General features: G+C 40.8%; 1 protein-coding gene across 11 annotated transcripts in view; it reads left to right on the top strand.

Moving 5' to 3' along the window:
• LOC111751233 (interferon-induced very large GTPase 1-like) overlaps nt 1–19,561 on the top strand; it is a 100,568-nt gene that overhangs the window by 26,913 nt on the left and 54,094 nt on the right. For 10 of the 11 annotated variants that reach the window (XM_064288507.1, XM_064288508.1, XM_064288505.1 and 7 more), the window contains one exon: nt 1,759–2,248. The gene's annotated coding sequence lies outside the window, so the exon portion shown is untranslated. Of the gene's footprint in view, nt 1–1,758; nt 2,249–4,368; nt 5,173–19,561 lie in introns of those variants that run through there. The other variant, XR_010322464.1, reaches the window with a different exon arrangement.

Raw genomic sequence — 19,561 nt, 5'->3', positions numbered from 1 at the left:
AAAGAGCTGGAGATATGCTCCCATAAAGATTACAGCCTAGGAAACCCTATGAGGCATTGATGACACATAACAATGACAATAAAATTTGACCTAGAAAAATAACAATGGGACGGGCTACTGTTCTGTAAAAAAAAAAAAGGCAATCTTAAATTATATTTTGTAGAAAGATAATAACAAAATAAAATGCCTTACACTGGATTTAGATTTAAAAGAAAACTGTCAGAAATAACATTACAAAAAAGTTCTAACAGAAATGATGAAAGAGCAGTGAAATTCTGTCTCTCACCATAAACACAGAGTATGCTTTTATAGATCTTCGCACAATACACTTTTAAATAAGAGTTTAGGCTGTTTTAGTGCTGAATCGTCCAAATCAGCTAATACAATGTTGGAATCTTAGTTTTTTTTTAAATTTTTTTATTTTTATTGTGCTTTAAGTGAAAGTTTACAGATCAAGTCAGTCTCTCACACAAAAACTTATATACACCTTGCTACATACTCCCGATTGCTCTCCCCCTAAGGAGACAGCCCGCTCCCTCCCTCCACTCTCTCTTTTCCTGTCCATTTTGTCAGCTTCAAACCCCCTCTACGCTCTCATCCCCCCTTCAGGCAGGAGATGTCAACATAGTCTCAAGTGTCCACCTGATCCAAGAAGCTTACTCCTCGCCGGCATCCCTCTCCAACCCATTGTCAAGTCCAATCTCTATCTGAAGAGTTGGCTTTGGGAATGGTTCCTGTCCTGGGCCAACAGAAGGTCTGGGGGCCATGACCACCAGGGTCCTTCTAGTCTCAGTCAGACCATTAAGGCTGGTGTTTTTATGAGAATTTGGAGTCTGCTCCCACTGCTCTCCTGTTCCCTCAGGGGTTCTCTGTTGTGTTCCCTGTCAGGGCAGTCATTGGTTGTAGCCGGGCTCCATCTAGTTCTTCTGGTCTCAGGCTGATGTAGTCTCTGGTTTATGTGGCCTTTTCTGTCCCTTGGGCTCATAACTACCTAGTGTCCTTGGTGTTCTTCATTCTCCTTTGATCTAGGTAGGTTGAGACCAACTGATGTACCTTAGTTTTGAAACAAACTATTATATTAAAAAAAAAAGAAAAGAAAAGCAGAGCTTCAAGTCTTGAAACTAATTCTATGAAAAAGGTCTTTTACTGGAAAGAAAAACTAACAGATTTCATTTGCACCAGAACATGCTTCTTTGTCCTGGGTGAGCTGAGAAAGGGAAGTTAAAGCACTACCCCTGAGGAAGACAACCCTGATGTCTCCCATGTGTAGTCTCTAGAATTGTTTTCATGTTTCCCTCTCCAGTTTCTGCCGAGTGCTTTGTCCTTCCTGAGATCACCCCACCCCCACCACGATGTTAAAACAAAAAGCATATTAAGCCAATAATAGAAATTGATTAAAGTTTATTGAATATATGATTTGCAAATTGGGGTAGCATTTTGACTACAGAAGTCAAAAATGTTTCAAAGATAAGAGAGCCTCCAATGGCTCTTATAACCCATCTTATCAACATTGCCACAGAAAAAGAGACAGAAAAGAACTGACAATCTGTGATCAGGAAGGATATCAAGCAACATTGTTTTGAAAAACAATTAAATAATTACTGATTTACCCTAAAACACACCTCTACTCTGACCTTTGGAGTTTCTGTAGTTGAAACTGCACATACATAATTGTTTTAAAGGAGCACAATGCCTAAGGTAAAATGGTTTTTGCTGATTTATCTAGATCCTTATTTTTTTTTTTTGTTTAATTCAAAGGTGATTTCAGAAACCAGTTTCTTCATGGTTCAAGGTTCAAAAGGACATTTGAGAGCAATGCACCCACGGAAATCTGGATCCCAGCAGAATTAAAACTGTTTCTCAATGAATATAGGTGTATACGTACATAGTCTCCGTCTGTCTCTCTTACACACACATGCAAACACAGACACATACACACACAAGACCAATATTTATTTTTTATTTGCAGTAATTTTGAAGCCCAGGAATCACAATAAAAATATACTCGTTTCCTTTTAATTACCAAGATTTCTTTAAAATGAAAAAAAAAAAAAAGTAAAAACAAAACTGAAACCGGTTTTTCACATCCTGACCCAAGCATACATTCAGGTCCTTCTGCCACACAGGCGGACACAGCCTGGGCTGGAGCTGTAAGTCACCAGCCTGCTGGACTCAGGGAAGGAACCTACTCTATATCCAGGTCCCTTGGGAGCAACCTGGAGACAGGAGCTTGGTCTCAAGGAGACAGGTAAGTGAAGAAGAAGGAGGGAAATGGCATAGACAGAGAGAGAAAACAACAGACCCAGAGGCTAAAATAGGAACAGAAATTGATGAAAATAGGCACAGGGAGCAGAGTCAGAGACACAGAGAGAGTATGACGGGCTAAGAACACAAATATGTATTTGACACGATTACTGTTCAAAAATCAAAGCTACAAATCTGGGGGAAAAGAGAAATTAAGAAACATTTTGATCACCTCTATCGTCAAAAACAAACCCAGCTTTATGTAAGGAGAAACTTTATTTGAAAGGATTGTTGCAATAAGGGGAAGGGAATCTTACAACAGGGAGAATGTCCTTGACAAAAATCTGAGAGCATCTCAAAGGTCAGGCAGAAAGGAAGTGTATTTTATATTGGTGTTAGGTGCCTTGGAGTCGGTTCCAACTCATAGTAACCCTAGGTACAACGGAAGGAAATACTGCCAGGTCCTGGCATCCTCACAATTGTTACTACCTTTCAGTCCATTGTCGGAGCCACTGGGTCAATATATATCTTGTCGAAGGTCTTCCTCTTTTTCGCTGACCCTCTACTTTACCAGAAGCCCTGGTGGCACAGTGGTTAAAGAGTGGCTGCTTACCAGAGGTCAGCAGTTTGAATCCACCAGATGCTCCTTGGAAACCCTATGGAGCAGTTCTACTCTGTCTTATAGGGTCACTATGAGACAGAATTGACTCCACAGCAATGGGTTTTGGTTTTCTACTTTGCCAAGTATGATGTCCTTCACCAGGGACTAGTCCCTCCTGGTAACACGTCCAAAGTAGGGCTCAGGTAAAGTTTAACATTGTCAGTAGGATACATGTAACAGAGCTGTGGCATAACTAGGGGAGTCCAGGGGGTTGCAGACCGCACAGAATGAAACTGTCAGAGGGAGTGACAGCGTGCGAGGCAGCCAGCCAGGCGTGCGGGCAGTGTGAGGCTGCGTGTCCTGCCACAGGCGTGGACCAAAAATGTGGACACCCAGGGGCCCACCTGCAACCAGGAGCCCACCTTCACTGCATGCCTGGGCCCTTTGCACCGCCCTCTTCCCGCATCCAACGGCTCAGCCACAGCACTCCTGCCAGGCCTTGGAGCTCTGGCTCGGCGGCTGATCTCCCTCCACCCCACCGCCCGCGAGAGACTGGCCTTTTAAGAAACCCACCCCGAACTGCCCTCCCCCCTCGCGTGACGGTGCCAGGACCCGCGCTGGGCCCGCCAGTTGGGTGACCCTCGGACCCTTCGCACGCAACTCCAGGCACCGCGCCCCACTCCAGTTGGGGTGGGGACGGGCCTGTTGACCTCTGCCACTGGAGGAGTGTGCCAGCCGCGCGCTCACTCGCCTGAGGAGAGGGGCGGGGCGCCGCAGGGCGCTAGAAAGGCCGTCTGTCCCAGGGCCCCTTCTCCTTCCCCTTCTGGGCCCCATGGCTTCCCTCTAAGCCTTTCCATTGCCACCTAGAGCTAGCCGCGCTCCTACCAGATTCTCTGCCCCGCCAAAGCGCTAGCTAAGCCAGTTCAGCTAAGGGAAACTCAAAAGCCAGTGGATCTCGGGCGGAGGTACCCCTAGGTTGCAGCATGCCCAAGGTGGCCCTAGAGGCAGCGCCAAGCCGCTAGAGAGCGCTCAGGGGGACTGCATGCTTCCATCCATTCCTGCCGCTTGGTCCAGGAAAGCGAAGTCTTTCAGGCGCCAGGGCTCTGGGGGCCAGGGCCAGTCCACTGCCAGGCCTTTGGGCTGGGATGTCGAGCTTCTCACGGGAGCCTGGATTCAGTAACCCCAGGAAGGAACTCCTCACCCACCAGCCCCGCCTGTGCTGTGGGTTTACAGGGTAGGGAGGTACTTGCAAGGCCAGGAAATTATGATTTACGTTAGTACAAAAAACATTACTGAGGATTCCGTATAGTCTGATATGAGAGGAGGTCCATGGGCGGGGGGAGAGGGGGCGGGAGGGATGACACCAACCCTAGTGATGCCACTGTAGTAGAAGGTACTACCGGATGCATGGAAGCCTTGGTGGAGTAGTGGTTAAGAACTACAGCTGCTAATCAAAAGGTCGGCACTTCTAATCCACCAGGTGATCCTTGGAAACTCTAGGGCAGTTCTACTTTGTATTACAGGGTCCCTGTGAGTCAGAGTCGACTCCACGGCAACGGGTTTATTGGAAGCACAGAAAAGAGTTACTTACTGGACCTGGAAGATTAATGGAAAGCTTTTTTTTTTTTTTTTTCATAAAAAAGAAGACATTTGAGCAGGTTCAGGAGTATAGAGCCGCAGGCAGAAGAGGTGGGTATATAATATACAGAATAAAGAAACTCCGTGAGGTTGAGGGAAGATGGAAGACGGTGAGGTGGATGGTAGGAAAAGGAAAAGGAGTAATTGCGAAAGGCACTGGGGAGATGAATTGTTGCCAGATTATGAGGGACCTTGAATGCCAAAGCCAAGTAATTTTGAATGTGCCATAAACCAGTGCAGTTTTCAAAGCCTTGTAAATGAGGGGCCTTGATTGCCAAAGCCAAGTAATTTTGAATGTGCCATAAACCAACGCAGTTTTCAAAGCCTTGTAAAACGAGGAAGTAAATGGTTTAAATTTGGGTTTCAGGATGCAATTTAAAATTTGGACCACTAGAGGGCAAGAGAGAACATAGTCAAGAGCTACTCATACAGAGCATTCAGATAAATAGGGTCCCTGGATGGTGCAAACGGTTAACACTGTGAGCTGCTAACCAAAAGGCTGAAGATTCTAGACCACGGAGAGGCACCATGGAAGAAAACCAAAAAGCCAAACCAAACCCAGTGCTGTTGAGTCGGTTCTGACTCGTGGCAACTCTATAGGACAGAGTAGAACTGCCCTGTAGAGTTTCCAAGGCACACCTGGTGGATTTGAACTGCTGACCCTTGGGTTAGCAGCTGTAGCACTTAACCACTACCACACCAGGGTTTCCATGGAAGAAAGGTCTGGAAATCTACTTCCAAAAATAAGCTATTGTAAACTCTATGCTATCTCATCCTAACAAGGCTAGCATTAATCCAAAAAAACACAAAATAATAAATGTTAGAGAGGTTGTGGAGAGACAGGAACACTTATACACTGCTGATGAGAATGTAAAATGGTACAACCACTTTGGAAACTGATTTTGCACTTCCTTAAAAAGCTAGAAATAGAAGTGCCATACGATCCAGCAATCCCACTCCTTGGAATATATCCTGGAGAAGTAAGAGCCCTCACATCAATAGATATATGCATGTTCACTGCAGCACTGTTCACAATAGCAAAAAGATGGAAACAACATAGGTGCCCATCAATGGGTGAATGGATTAACAGATTAGATTATTGTATATTCACACAATGGAATACTAAGCAATGATAAAGAACAACGATGAATCTGTGAAACATCTCATAACATGGATGAATCTGGAGGGTACTATGCTGAATGAAATTAGTCACAAAAGGACAAATATTGTATGAGACTATTATAACAAGTTCAGAAAAGGTTTAAACACAGAAGAAAACATTCTTTGATGGTTAAGAGTGTGGGGAGGGAGGAAGAGGGGTATTCACTAACTAGATTAAAAAAACAAACCAAACCCATTGCCATCAAGTCAATTCTGACTCATAGCAACCCTACAGGACAGAGTAGAACTGCCCCATAGAGTTTCCAAGGAGCGCCTGGTGGATTTGAACTGCTGACCCTTTGGTTAGCAGTCGTAGCTATTAACCACTATGCCACCAGTGTTTCCCACTAACTAGATAGTAGTTAAGAATTAGGTGAAGGGAAGGATAACATGCAATACATGGGAAGTCAGCACAACTGGACTAAACCAAAAGCTAAGAAGTTTCCTGGATACAGCCAAACACTTTGAGGGACAGAATAGTAGGGCATGATGAGTCTGGGGACCATGATTTCCAGGGACATCTAGGTCAACTGGCATAAAAAAGGTTATTAAGAAAATGTTCTGTATCACACTGGCATCCGGGGTCTTAAAAGGTAACGAGCGGCCATCTAAGTTACATCAATTTGTCCCAACCCACATGGAGGAAAGGAGAATGAAGAACACCAAAGACATAATGAAAATATTAGCCCAAGAGAAAAAAGCGCTTCATAAACCAGAGACTCCATCAGCCTGAGACCAGAAGAACTAGATGGTGTCTAGCTACCACCAATGACTGCCCTGACAGGGAACACAACAGAGAAAAGCAGGGTGCAGAACTCAAATTATAGTAAAAAGACCATGCTTAATGGTCTGACTGAGACTGGAGGGACCCCGGAAGACATGGCCCCTGGACTCTGTTAGTCCAGAATTGAAACCATTACTAAAGCCAACTCTTCAGACAAAGATTAGACTGGAATATAAGATATAAAATGATACTTGTGAAGAGACTAAATGGGCAGCTCCTGTCTGGAGGTGAGATGAGAAGACAGAAAGGGACAGGAGCTGGTTGAATGGACATGGGAAATTCGGGGTGAAAAGGAGGAGTGTGCTGTCACATTATAGGGAGAGCAACTTGGGTCACATAAGAATGTGTGTATAAATTTTTATATGAGAAACTAAATTGATCTCTAAACTTTTACTTAAAGCACAATAAAAAGAAAACTCTATGAGTGCAGTTCTACTCTTATACTCATAGGGTTGCCATAAGTTGGGCTCCCTGTGAGTTGGGACTGACTCGATGGCAACTGGTTTTTTAACGGCTGATGTGCCATAGGTATCCAACAAAAACATAGCTATTGGGGTAGAAGCAGGGAAAATAGGGATCTACAAAATAAACTATGCCCATATCACCATTCCTCCACCCGAACTAGGGGAGACAGGCAGTCCTAGAATAACATTTGGTCAAATGGCTAGAGCTGGGAATTCAGGATGAGTTTCTAATAGGATAGGTCATCCTACCTATTTAATCCAGCAACAACAAAGAGCAGCTCCAAATCCAAAAGGAAGTAATAAGATCTAGCATAGTAGGCAGAAACTAAGAGGCAAAGTAAAATTTGATAGAAATGAGAAAAGGTTGGGCAAGACAAGAGCCTAAAGCATCCCATGAATACCACTGGAGTTACAACTCCTCAAAGAGGTATTCTCTAACGTACAATCTAAAGTGCCCTCAGGTTACTCTCCATCCCATGACCTGTTTCTCTCTTTATTAACACTTAAAACAAATTGAAATTCTTTTGTTTATTCATATATTTCCATGTTCAAGATCTGCCTCCCCCCACTAGAATGTAAACACACTAAGGGCAGGGATCTAGTGTTTTTTTTTTTTTTTTCATTTGTCAATCCACAGCAGCTAGAACACTTCCTAGCACACTGAAAGCCCTCAATAAATATGAATGGAATAAATGCTGGGATCTTTATCATATCTTTGCTAAATCTCTAATCTGTGGTAGTTGTGTGATCAAGTTCACTTAAAGATACATTGTCAAAATGGGTACGAGACAGAAGAGACAGACAGCAAAGACAAGGTCCTAGAATGAGTATGATGAAAATACTGAGGAGAAGTCCTCTGACTTGGAGATTAGAATGTGAATACCAGGTGTAGGGAGAACTATTTCAGGAAAATATGGGGGCAGAATAAGGCTAGATACTGAGAAGTGGATAGATTGCATTCATTAGTTCATTTCATCAACAAACAATTGTTCAATCAGATGTGCTAAGTTTCAAACACATTTTTTGAGATATCTAGATATAAAGCGAGTATGACAAAGGCAAGAACTTACAAAGGCGGCAGGATCTATTCTGCATTTAATTAGAACAGAAGAATTTAGTTTTCTCTTGTCTAAGGTAAAGCCACCAGGAAAGTAAGATAGACTCAAGATACTGAAAACAAGACCTAAGGGTGGTGAATAGGAGCAGGATATGGAGGGCGGAGAGTTAGTATTGAAAAGGTGTAGGTACACCTCTTTCTCGGGGACAAGAAGGAAGAAGACAAGGATGGATAATATAGGTATTAATATGAAAGTGGAGATGTTGGAAGGTGAGGATGGTCTGACTGGATGGCTTCTACATTCTCTAGAATTAGAAAGTGGGATCACCAAAGGTGAGAGAAGTTTCAACTCATGCTTTGATTGGGCTTTCCCCCCTCCTAGCCCCTCTCCACGCTGATTCACAAGGCGTCAAGGAATCCTCTCGCACCTTCTCTTATCTATCTCTCAAACCCCATTAACTAGCAAAGTGCCTAGCACTTAGGAGGAAACAAATAAGTGTGTATAAATTAGATGTGAAATTATAAAGGTGTCTGATTGTGGGGAGAAAAAGGAACCAAAGAAGACTCTCTTTGGAGCCTGAAACACTTGGAAGATGGGAATAGTATGAGTGTGCTGAGGAAAGGAAAGAAGGGGTTTGCACGGAAGATGGTTAGTACAATTTAGGACAGACTTATTTAGTTCCCACCTGCTTGTGGGCCCCTGCTTGTGAAGACCACATCTCTGACCCAGGCTGGCTCCTGTGCTGCCTTTATTCCCTCAGGCTTCTAGGAATTCACCTTTCTTCTTCCTTCTCCTCAGCTATCCACCACCACCCATCAACTACACCAGATCCTAGATTAGTTCCCTTCTACTCTTAAAACACTGGCTCATGCTTCAAGGGATTCACTGCTAATTACTGGAAGCACAAAGACAAAATGTAAAAACCTAGGAAGGGAAAAAGTCTTCTGCTAAGTGCTTTCAGAATACCTCAGGTAAGGTTCCAGAAGGCTCACTGATCAAAAAACAAATAAGAATATGCAGGTAAACTAATCTCAGGAATGTCATCTATTTCTGGACAGCTGCTCCAAAGGAGCCTTGTTGTCTCAGAGGTTAAGCACTTGGCTGCTGACTGCAATGTCAGTGGTTTGAACCCACCAGCCAATCTACAGGAGAAAAATGTGGCAGTCAACTTCTGTAAAGACTACAGGCTTAGAAGCCCTATGGGGCAGCTATACTCTGTCCTACAGGACCTTACTCAACGGCAATGGGTTTTTCATATATTCTCCCACTGAAAAGATCCCCATACCTGACTGTATCATGTGACTTTCTTGGTTTCTGGCTTAAAATTAAAGTCAGACCTTTTATTATTTTAATATCAACTTTATTGAGAAATAATGTCACAGTAAAATGCATTCATTTAAGGTATACAATTTGATGAACTTTGCCAGTTGTATATACCCATGAAACCATATACACGATCAAGATACAAAACAATGGAATCATTCCAAAAGATTCCTAGGGCTTCCTGCAGTCCATCCCTTCCTCGTATCTGGGGAACCTTTTTGTTACTCTCAATTAGTTTGCATCTTATATAAATGGAATAATACAATATGTACTATTTTGTTGCTAGCTGCCTTCACTCAGCATACTTTGGAATTCACCCATGTTGTTGAATATATACTGTAGTCCTTTGTCTTGCTGAATAGTATTTCAGTGTACAGATATACCATATTTCATTTGTCCATTTACCTACTGATGTACATTTGGGTTGTTTCCAGTTTGGGGCTATGATGAAAAAAAGCCACTCTGAACATTCACATAGAAATCTTTGTGCACACATATATTTTATTTCTCTTGGGTACATACCTAAAGGAGCTCTGGTGGCACACAGGTTAAAACATTCAGCTGCTAAGCTAAACGTCAGCAATTTGAACCTACCAGCCGCTCCCCATGAGAAAGATGTGGTAGTCTGCTTCTATAAAGATTTACAGCCTTGGAATCGCAATGGGGCAGTTCTACCCTCTCCCACAGGGTTGCTATGAGTCAGAATCGACTCAAGGACAGTGGGTGGGTTACATACATAGAAGTGGAATGGCTGAGTTGTATGCTTACCCGTAAGTGTATGTTTAACATTTTAAAATAAGGCACTGCCAAATGACTTTCTAAAGTGGTTCCCAACAGCAATATGTAACAGTTCTAGTTATTCTACATCCTCCCCAACAATTGAAATTGTCAGCCTTTTGAATTTTAGTCATTCTAGATGGCGTGTAGTGGTATCTCATTGTAGTTTTAATTTGTATTTCCCTAATAACTACTGATGTTGACTGTCTTTTCATGTGCTTGTTGGCCATTGTATACAGAATATCTGTTTGCTTTTTGCCGATTTTTTCCCTAGGAGAATAATAAGATTTTTTTATTAATGAATTTCCTAATAATATCTACCTACATATATTTTAATTGTGATAAAATATATATAACATAAAAATTGCCGTTTTAACCATTTTTTAAATAATATTTTATTGTGTTTTGGGTGAAAGTTTACATAGCAAATTAGGTTCCCGTTTAAGAATTTCTATACAAATTGTTCAGTGACAATTTTTTGCCCATTTTTAACTGCATTCTTTGAGGTATTGAGTTGTAAGACTGTTGATATAATCTGAATACCAATCCTTTATCAGTTATATGCATTGCCAATGTTTTCTTCCATTCTTTCATTTGTCCCTTAATTGTCATAATAGGTGTTTTAAAAGAGCGAAAATTTTTATTTGGATTAAGAAAGGTTGACAAATTTTTCTTTTATGGTTAATATCTTTAGCGTCCTATTTAGTGTCTTCTGTAAGGTCATGGAAATTTTCAAGTGTTATTTTTCTAGATGTTGTATAGTTTTAGGCTTTTACTTTTAGGTCTGTGATCTGTTTTGAATTATTTTGAGTACGGTGCAAAGTAAGGATGAATGTTTATTGTTCTTCTGTGTGGATATCCAGTTGCTCCAGCACTATTTGTTGGAAAGACTTACTGTCCTAGTGCTACTGTAACAAAATGTCACAAATCAGTGGCTTTAAAGAATAGAAATTTATTGTCTCACAACTTTTAAAAGCTAGGAGTTCAAATCAGGGCATTGGGCCCTAGGGAAAGGTATTTCCTTGTCTCTTTCAATGCCCAATACCAAACCAAACCCATTGCCATTGAGTTGATTCCAACTCATAGCGAACCTATAGGACAGAGTAGAGCTGCCCCATAAGGTTTCCAAGGAGCAGCTGATGGATTCGAACTGCTAACCTTTTTTTGGTTAGCGGTCGAGCTTTTAACCACTGTACCACCAGGGCTCCTCAGTGTCTAATAGCTGTCGGTAATCTTTGCTGATCCTGGGTTTGTAGTTTGAACTTCATATGGCATCTGTCTTTTCCTAGTATGTGTGTCTATCTTTGTTCTCCACTTTGTATGACACCATTCAGAAGCAATTAGGTCGCAAAGAAACCCCTATTTCCAAACAGAGTCACATTCACCAGTTCAGGGATTAAGACTTCAACATATTTTTGGGGGTGACAAAATTCAATCCGAAATATATAGATCTATGTTTATTATCAAATTTGAGAAGTTTTCAGCCATTATTTCTTCAGATATTCTTTTATGTGCCTGTCTTTCCTCTCCTCTGGAACTCCGATTACGTCTACATTGGTACGCTTGATGGTGTCCCACAGGTGTCTCAGGTTCTGTTCATTTTTCTTCATTCTCTTTCCTTACTACTCCTCAGAGTAGATAATTTCTATTGACCTATCTTCAAGTTCGCTGATTATTTCTTCTGCCTGCTTAAATCTGCTGTTGAAATACTCTAGTTAATTCTTCATTTCAGTTATTGTGCTTTTCAGCTCCAGAATTTCTTTTTGTCTCCTTTTTATAATTCCTGTCTCTATCGATATTCTCTATTTGTTGAGGCATCATTCTCCTGGTTCCCTTTAACTCTTTGTCCATGATTTCTTTTAGCTCTTCGAGTATATATTTAAGACAGCAGATTTAAAGTCTAGTAACTCTAATGTCTGTGCTTCCTCAGAGACAGTTTCTGTTAATTTTGCCTGTGAATATGCCATACTTTCTTGTTTCTTGGCATGCTTTGTCATTTTGTTATTGTTGTCGTTGAAAATTGGACATTTTAAAAAATCATTTCACTGTGATTTTGGAGAAAATTTATTAGCAAATTAGATTCTCAGGTAACAATTTCTATACATATTATTCAGTGACACTGATTACACTTTTCACAGTGTGTCAGCGTTCTCATTAGTTCCATTCTGATTGTTCTGTTTCCATTAATCTAGTTTCCTTGTCCCCCCCCCTTACGTTCTTATCTTTGGTCTAGTGTAAATGTAGACTGTTAGGTCTCATTGAAATGATTCTTTACAGGAACATAGTTACTCACAGTTGATATTTACTTTCTGAGCCATTTTTTTTTTGGCTGATAGATGACTTCTGAAAGTGGTTCCATGTTTAAAGGGTATCCCAGGGTGATAGTCTCGAGGTTCCCCTAGTCCATACCTATCCTGTAAGTCTGTCCTTTTTAGGAATTTGAGTTGTAGTCTGCATTTTTTTCACATTCTAACCAGGACTATCTATTGTGTATCTGGCCAGAAAAGTCAGTGGTCATAGCTGGGCACCACCTACAGCTTCTGGCCTCAAGGTAGATGAGGCTGTGATTCCTATAGACTCTTAGTCCTGCAGACTAGATTCTTCTTTGAGTCTTTAGTTTCTTTCTTTCTCTTTTACCCCAGACATGTAGAGACCAAGAAAGTATCTTAGAAGGCCTGTCGCAAGCTTTTAAGACCCCAGACACTATTTACCAGACTATGACATAGAACATTACAAGCTGTGTTATGCCAATTGACCAAATTGCCCTCCTAGAGTATGGTCCTAAGCCCTCAAAACCAGCAATCCAATCCTGTAAGGTGTTTGAATAAGTCTAGGAAGTATCCATAACTGTGCCTTTTTTGTGGTTTATTTTATATATGAATATATATGCAGCACACACAAACATGTATATACATTTGTCTGCAAAAACACCTCTACATACACCCATAAACTCATATGAGCTTACCTACACATATATGAACATACATATCTACCTACATAATCATACACATATTTTTGGCTATTATTACTATTGTTGTAAAAGTGTGTATGTTGTGGCTTTTACCAATATGATCCCTTATTCTTGTGTACTTTTTAGTGTCATCTTTTACCTTGGTCACGTGCTGACTTCACCTGTATTCAGGATTGCCTTACCCATTACCAAAAGTGACAAGTGTCTACTCTCTAGAAAGTGATTCCCCTTCCCTCTCCCATCCCTGGTAACTACCACAGAATGTTGCTTTCTGTATGTATACTTATTCTTGTCTTTTTATAATGGTGAGATCATACAGTATTTGTCCGTTTGTGATTATTTTGCTCAGCATAATGTCCTCTAGATTCATCCATATTAAAGTATATTTACATAACTAAGCATTTTCTTTATGGCTGTATAGTATTCCACTGTGCCTATATACCAAAGTTTGTTTATCTATTCATCTGTGGATGGGTGGTGTCTTAGTCATCTAGTGCTGGTGTAACAAATAACACAAGCGGATGGCCTTAACAAACAGACTTTTATTTCCTCACAATAAAATAGGCTAAAAGTCCAAATTCAGGGCATCAGTTCCAGGGGAAGGCTTTCTCTCAATGTCGACTCTGGAGGAAGGTCCTTCTCCTCAATCTTCCCCTGGACTAGGAGCTTCTCCCTGCAGGGACCCCAAGTCCAAAGGACGCCCTCTACTCCCTGCACTGCTTTCTTGGTAGTGTCATGAATTGAATTAATGTCCCCCAAAAATATGTGTATCAACTTGGTTAGGCCATGATTCCTAGTATTCGGTGGTGGTCCTCCATTTCGTGATTGTAATATTCTGTTAAAAGGATTAGAGTGGGATTGTAACGCCCTTACCAGGTCACATCCCTGATCCAGTGTAAACGGAGTTTCACTGGTGTGTGGCCTGCACCCCCTTTTATCTCTCAAGAGATAAAAGGAAAGGGAAGCAAGCAGAGAGTTGGGGACCTCATACCACCAAGAGAGCAACACCAGGAGCAGAGCACGTCCTTTGGACCCAGGGTCCCTGTGCCTGAGAAGGTCTTCGACCAGGGGAAGATTGAGGACAAGGACCTTCCTCCAGAGTCAACAAAGAGAGGAAGTCTTCCCTTGAAGCTGACACCCTGAATTTGGACTTGTAACCTACTAGACTGTGAGAGAAGAAATTTCTCTTTGTTAAAGCCATCGACTTGTGGTATTTGTTATGGCAGCACTAGATGACTAAGACAGGTAGTATGAGGGTCTTCCCCTCACCCCACCATTCGCTTTCCTTTCCTTTTATCTCTTATAGGATAAAAGGTTGTACAGGATACACCCCAGGGAAACTCCCTTTGCATTGTTGGATCAGGGATGTGACCTCAGTAAGGGTGTTACAATCCCATTCTAATTCTCTTTAACACAGTTTAATCTTGCCTCATTAACCACAGGCAGAGACGAGGATTTGCAACACATAGGAAAATTATATTCACAAAATGTAGGACAACCACACAATACTGGGAATCATGGCCTAACCAAGTTGACACATATTTTTGGGGAACACAGTTAAATCCATGACAGGTGGTTAGGTTGTTTCTCTCTTTTTGCTATTGCAAATAATGCTGCAATGAACTTAGGTGTGCATATATCTGTTCCTTTCAGCAGTTTTAGCTCTCTAGGGTACATACATAGGAGTGGGATTGCTGGGCCATAGGATATTTCTATTTCCAGCTTTTTGAGGAAGTGCCATACGATTTTCTGCAGTCATTGAACCAATTTACAATCCCACTAGTAGTTGAGCAGTGTTCCAATCTCCCCACAACCTCACCAGCATTTGTTGTTTCCTGTTTTTTTGATCAGTGCCATTTTTGCGTGGGTGAAATGGCATCTCATTGTAGTTTTGATTTGCATCTCTCTGATGGCTAGTGATTGCAGCAATCATATTTTCATGTGTTTGCTGGTCACTTCAGTGTCCTCTTTGGCGAAGTCTTTGTTCATGCCCTTTGCCCGTTTTTTAATCAGGTTGCTTGTCTTTTTTGTTATTGAGTTGTTGAAGTTTTCTATATATTTTAGAGATTAGATCCTTATCAGATATATCATTCCCAAAGACTTTTTTCCAATCAGTAAGTTCTCTTTTACTCTTTTGATAAAGTTTTTTGATGGGCATAAGTATTTAATTTTTAGGAAGTCCCAGTTATCTAACTCATCTTCTGCTTTTTGCATTTGAAGTTGTATTTGGTAATCTATTTCTGGAAGAAAAAAACAGGTCTCATAGTTCTGTCCCTATGTTATCTCCCAGGAACTTTATAGTTTTATTTTTATCATTTAGGTCTTTGATCCGTTTTCAGTTAGTTTTTTTTTTGGTATGGTGGGAGGTATGGATACGGTTTCATTTTTATGCAAATGAATATCCTGTTTTGCCAAAACCATTTGTTAAAGAGTCTGGTTCTTCCCCATTGAATGGACTTTGATATCTTGTCAAAATCAGCTGCCCGTACATGAATGGATTTATTTCTGGGTTCCCAATTCTATTCCATCGGTCTACATGTCTGTCGTTCAACCAGTATCAGATTGTTTTGATTACAGTGGCTATATAGGATGTTTTTAGATTGGAGTATGAAGCCTTCTACTTTGTTCTTCAATATTGCTTTGGCTATTTGGGGTCTCTTTCCATATAGAGTTGGTGATTTTTTTTTTTTTTTTTCCAATTCAGTGATTGCATTATATCTATAGATCACTTTGGGTACTATTGACATTTTCACAATGTTAAGTCTTCCAACCCATTAGTATGGATGTTTTTCCTTCTATGAAGGTCAATTTTAGTTTCTTGCAGTAGTATTTTATAGTTTTCCTTGTATAAATCTTTTACATCCCTGGTTAGGTTTATTCCTAGGTATTTTATCCTTTTGAGGGCTATTGTAAATAGTATTGTTTTCTTGGTTTCCTTTTTTGAAATTCTCCTTGTTAGTGTAAAGGAACCCAGTGGATTTTTGTGTGTTGACTTTGTACCCTGCCACTTTGCTGAATCCTTGTATTAGGTAGAATAGCTTTCTTGTAGAATCTCTGGGATTTTCTACTTAAACAATCATGTCATTGGATAATATAGTTTCCCTTCTTCCTTTCCAATTTAGATAACTTTTATTTCCCTTTCTTGTCTTATTGCTCTGTCTAGGACTTCCATTGCTCTGTCTAGGACTTCCAGTACAATAAAAGTGGTGATAGTAGGCATCCTTGTCTCATACCTGTTCTCAGGGGTAAGGCTCTCAGTCTTCCTCCACTGAGAATTATGTTGGTAGTTGGTTTTGCATAGATGCTCTTAATTATGTTGAGAAATTTCCCTTCTATTCCTATTTTGCTGATTTTATCAGGAAAGGGTGTTGGATTTTATCAAATGCCTTTTCTGTATAAATTGAGATAATCATGTGATTCTTCCTGCTTGTTTTATTTATGTAGTGAATTACGTTAATTTTCTAATGTTGAACCATTGTTGCATTACTGGTAGGAGTCCCGCCTGATCATGATGTATGATTTTTTTATATGCCGTTCAATTCTGTTGGGTAGAATTTTGTTGAGAAATTTTGTGTCTATATTCATGATGGATATTGTTGTGTAATTTTCTTTTATTGTGGTGTCTTTACCTGGTTTTGGTATCGGGATGATGCTGGCTTCATAGAATGAGTTGGGGAGTGATATGGATTGAATTGTGTCACCCAAAACATGTGTCAACTTGGCTAGGCCATGATTCCAGTATTCTGTGGCTGTCCTCCACTTTGTGACTTCTTGTAATTTTCAAATGTATTTTAAATGCTAATATCTGCCTGTGGTTAATGCAGCAAAACTAGGTTATGTTACAGAGGATTAAGGTGGGATGCAACACCCTCATTCATGTCACATTCGTGATCCAATGTAAAGGGAGTTTCCCTGGGGTGCAGCCTGTATCACCTTTTATCTTACAAGAGATAAAAGGAGAGAGAAGTGAGCAGAGAGATAGTGACCTCATTTCACCAAGAAAGATGTGGCGGAGCCAAGTGCAACCTTTGGACCCACGGTCCCTATGCTAAGAAACTCTTAGATTCAGGGAAGATTGATGACGAGGACCTTCCCCCAGAGCCAAAAGACAGAGAAAGCCTTCCCCTGGATTGGGTTCCCTGAGTAAATTTCCCTTTCTCAAAGCCATCCACTGGTGGTATTTCTGTTATAGCAGCATTAGATAACTAAGACAAGGTGTAGGCATCCATCCTTTTACTCTCACACTTTCTTTATGCTTATATTTTACATATTTGTTTTGCAACTAGCAAAAGTTGGGTTTTCTTTTTAATTCATTCTGATAATCTTTGCTTTTTTATTTTATTAATTTTTATTGTCCTTTAAGTGAGAGTTTACAAATGAGGTCAGTCTCTGATACAAAAATTTACATACATCTTGCTATACACTCCTAATTGCTCTCCCTGTGATGAGATAGCGCAGTAGTTCCCTCCACTCTCTCTCCTCGTGTCCATTCGGGTAGCTTCTGGCCCCCTCTGCCCTCTCATCTCCCCTCCAGACAGGAGATGCCAACATAGTCTCATGTGACCACTTGATCCAAGAAGCTTGTTCTTCACCAGTCTCATTTTCCATCCCCTATTCCAGTCCTATATATATATTCCAGTCCAGCCCCTGTCTGAAGAGTTGGCTTTGGGAATGGTTCCTGCCCTGGGGTAACAGAAGGTCTGGGGTCCATGGCCTCCGGAGTCCCTCCAGTCCCAGTCTGACCATTAAGTCTGGTCTTTTTAATAGAATTTGGGGTCTGCATCCCACTGCTTTCCCACTCCCTCAGGGTTTCTCTGTTGAGTTCCCTGTCAGGGCAGTCATTGGTTGTGGCCGGGTACCATCTGTCTCAGGCTGGTGTAGTCTCTGGTTTATGTGGTCCTTTTTGTCTCTTAGGCTTGTAATTATTTTGTGTCTTTGGTGTTTATCATTCTTCCTTGTTCCAGGTGGGTTGAGACCAATTGATGCATCTTAGATGGCTGCTTGCTAGCATTTAAGACCACAGACGCCACTCTCCAAAGTGGGATGCAGACTGTTTTCTTAATAGATTTTATTATGACAATTGACTTAGCTGTCCCCTGAAACCATGGTCCTCAACCCCAACCCCCACTACACTGGCCTTCGAAGTGTTCAGTTTATTAAGGAAACTTCTTTGTTTTGGTTTAGTCCATTTGTGTTGAGCTCTCTTGTACTGTGTATTGTCTTTCCCTTCACCTAAAATGAAACTCATCTACTATCTAATTAGTGAATACCCCTCTCCCTCCCTCCCACCTTCCCCCGTCTCATAACCATCAAAGTGTATTTTCTTCTCCAGTTAAACTGTTTCTCCAGTCTTATACAATATTTGTCCTTTTGCAATTGACTGATTTCACTCAGCATAATGTCTCCCAGATTTCTCCGTGTTATGAAACGTTTCATGGATTCAACATTGTTCTTTTTTGATACGTAGTATTCCATTGTGTGAATATACCATAGTTTATTTATCCATTCATCCGCTGATGTGCACCTTGGTTGCTTCCAACATTTTGCTATTGTAAACAGTGCTGCAATGAACGTGGGTGTGCATATATCTGTTCATGTAAAGGCTCTTATCTCTCTAGGGTATATTCCAAGGAGTAGGATTGCTGGATCATATGGTAGTTCTACTTCTAGCTTCTTAACAAACAGCCAAATTGATTTCCAAAGTGATTGTACCATTTTACATTCCCACAGGCAATGTATAAGTGTTCCAGTCTCTCCACAACCTCTCCAACATTTATTATTTTGTGATTTTTGGATTAATGCCAGCCTTGCTGGAGTGAGATGGAATCTCATTGTAGTTTTGATTTGCATTTCTCTAATGGCAAATGATCGTGAACATTTCCTCATGTATCTGTTAGCTACATAAATGTCTTCTTTAGTGGAGTGCCTGTACATATCCTTTGCCCATTTTTTAATTGGGTTGTCTTTTTGTGATTGAGTTTTAGCAGAATCATGTAGGTTTTACAGATCAGGTGCTGGTTGGAAATGTCATAGCTGAAAACTTTTTCCCAGTCTGTAGGTAATCTTTTTACCCTTTTGGTGAAGTCTTTGGATGAGCGTAGGTGTTTGATTTTTAGGAGCTCCCAGTTATCTAATTTTTCTTCTACATTCTTTATAATGTTTTGTATACCGTTTATGCCATGTATTAGGGCTCCTAACGTTGTCCCTATTTTTTCTTCCATGATCTTTATCGTTTCAGACTTTATGTTTAGGTCTTTGATCCATTTTGAGCTCATTTTTGTGCATGGTGTGAGGTATGGGTCTTGTTTCATTTTTGCAGATGGATATCCAGTTATGCCAGCACCATTTGTTAAAAAGACTGTCTTTTCCCCAATTAACTGACACTGGGCCTTTGTCGGATATCAGCTGCTCATATGTGGATGGATTTATATCTGGATTCTCAATTCTGTTGTATTGGTCTATGTGTCTGTTTTTGTACCAGTACCAGGCTGTTTTGACTGCTGTGGCAGTATCCCAAAAAAACCCCATTGCCGTCGAGTC

Source organism: Loxodonta africana, chromosome 7, assembly GCF_030014295.1.
Source record: "Loxodonta africana isolate mLoxAfr1 chromosome 7, mLoxAfr1.hap2, whole genome shotgun sequence".
Lineage (NCBI taxonomy): Eukaryota > Metazoa > Chordata > Mammalia > Proboscidea > Elephantidae > Loxodonta > Loxodonta africana.
Note: the sequence above shows the minus strand (reverse complement) of the source record. Positions and strands in the feature narration are given on the sequence as shown.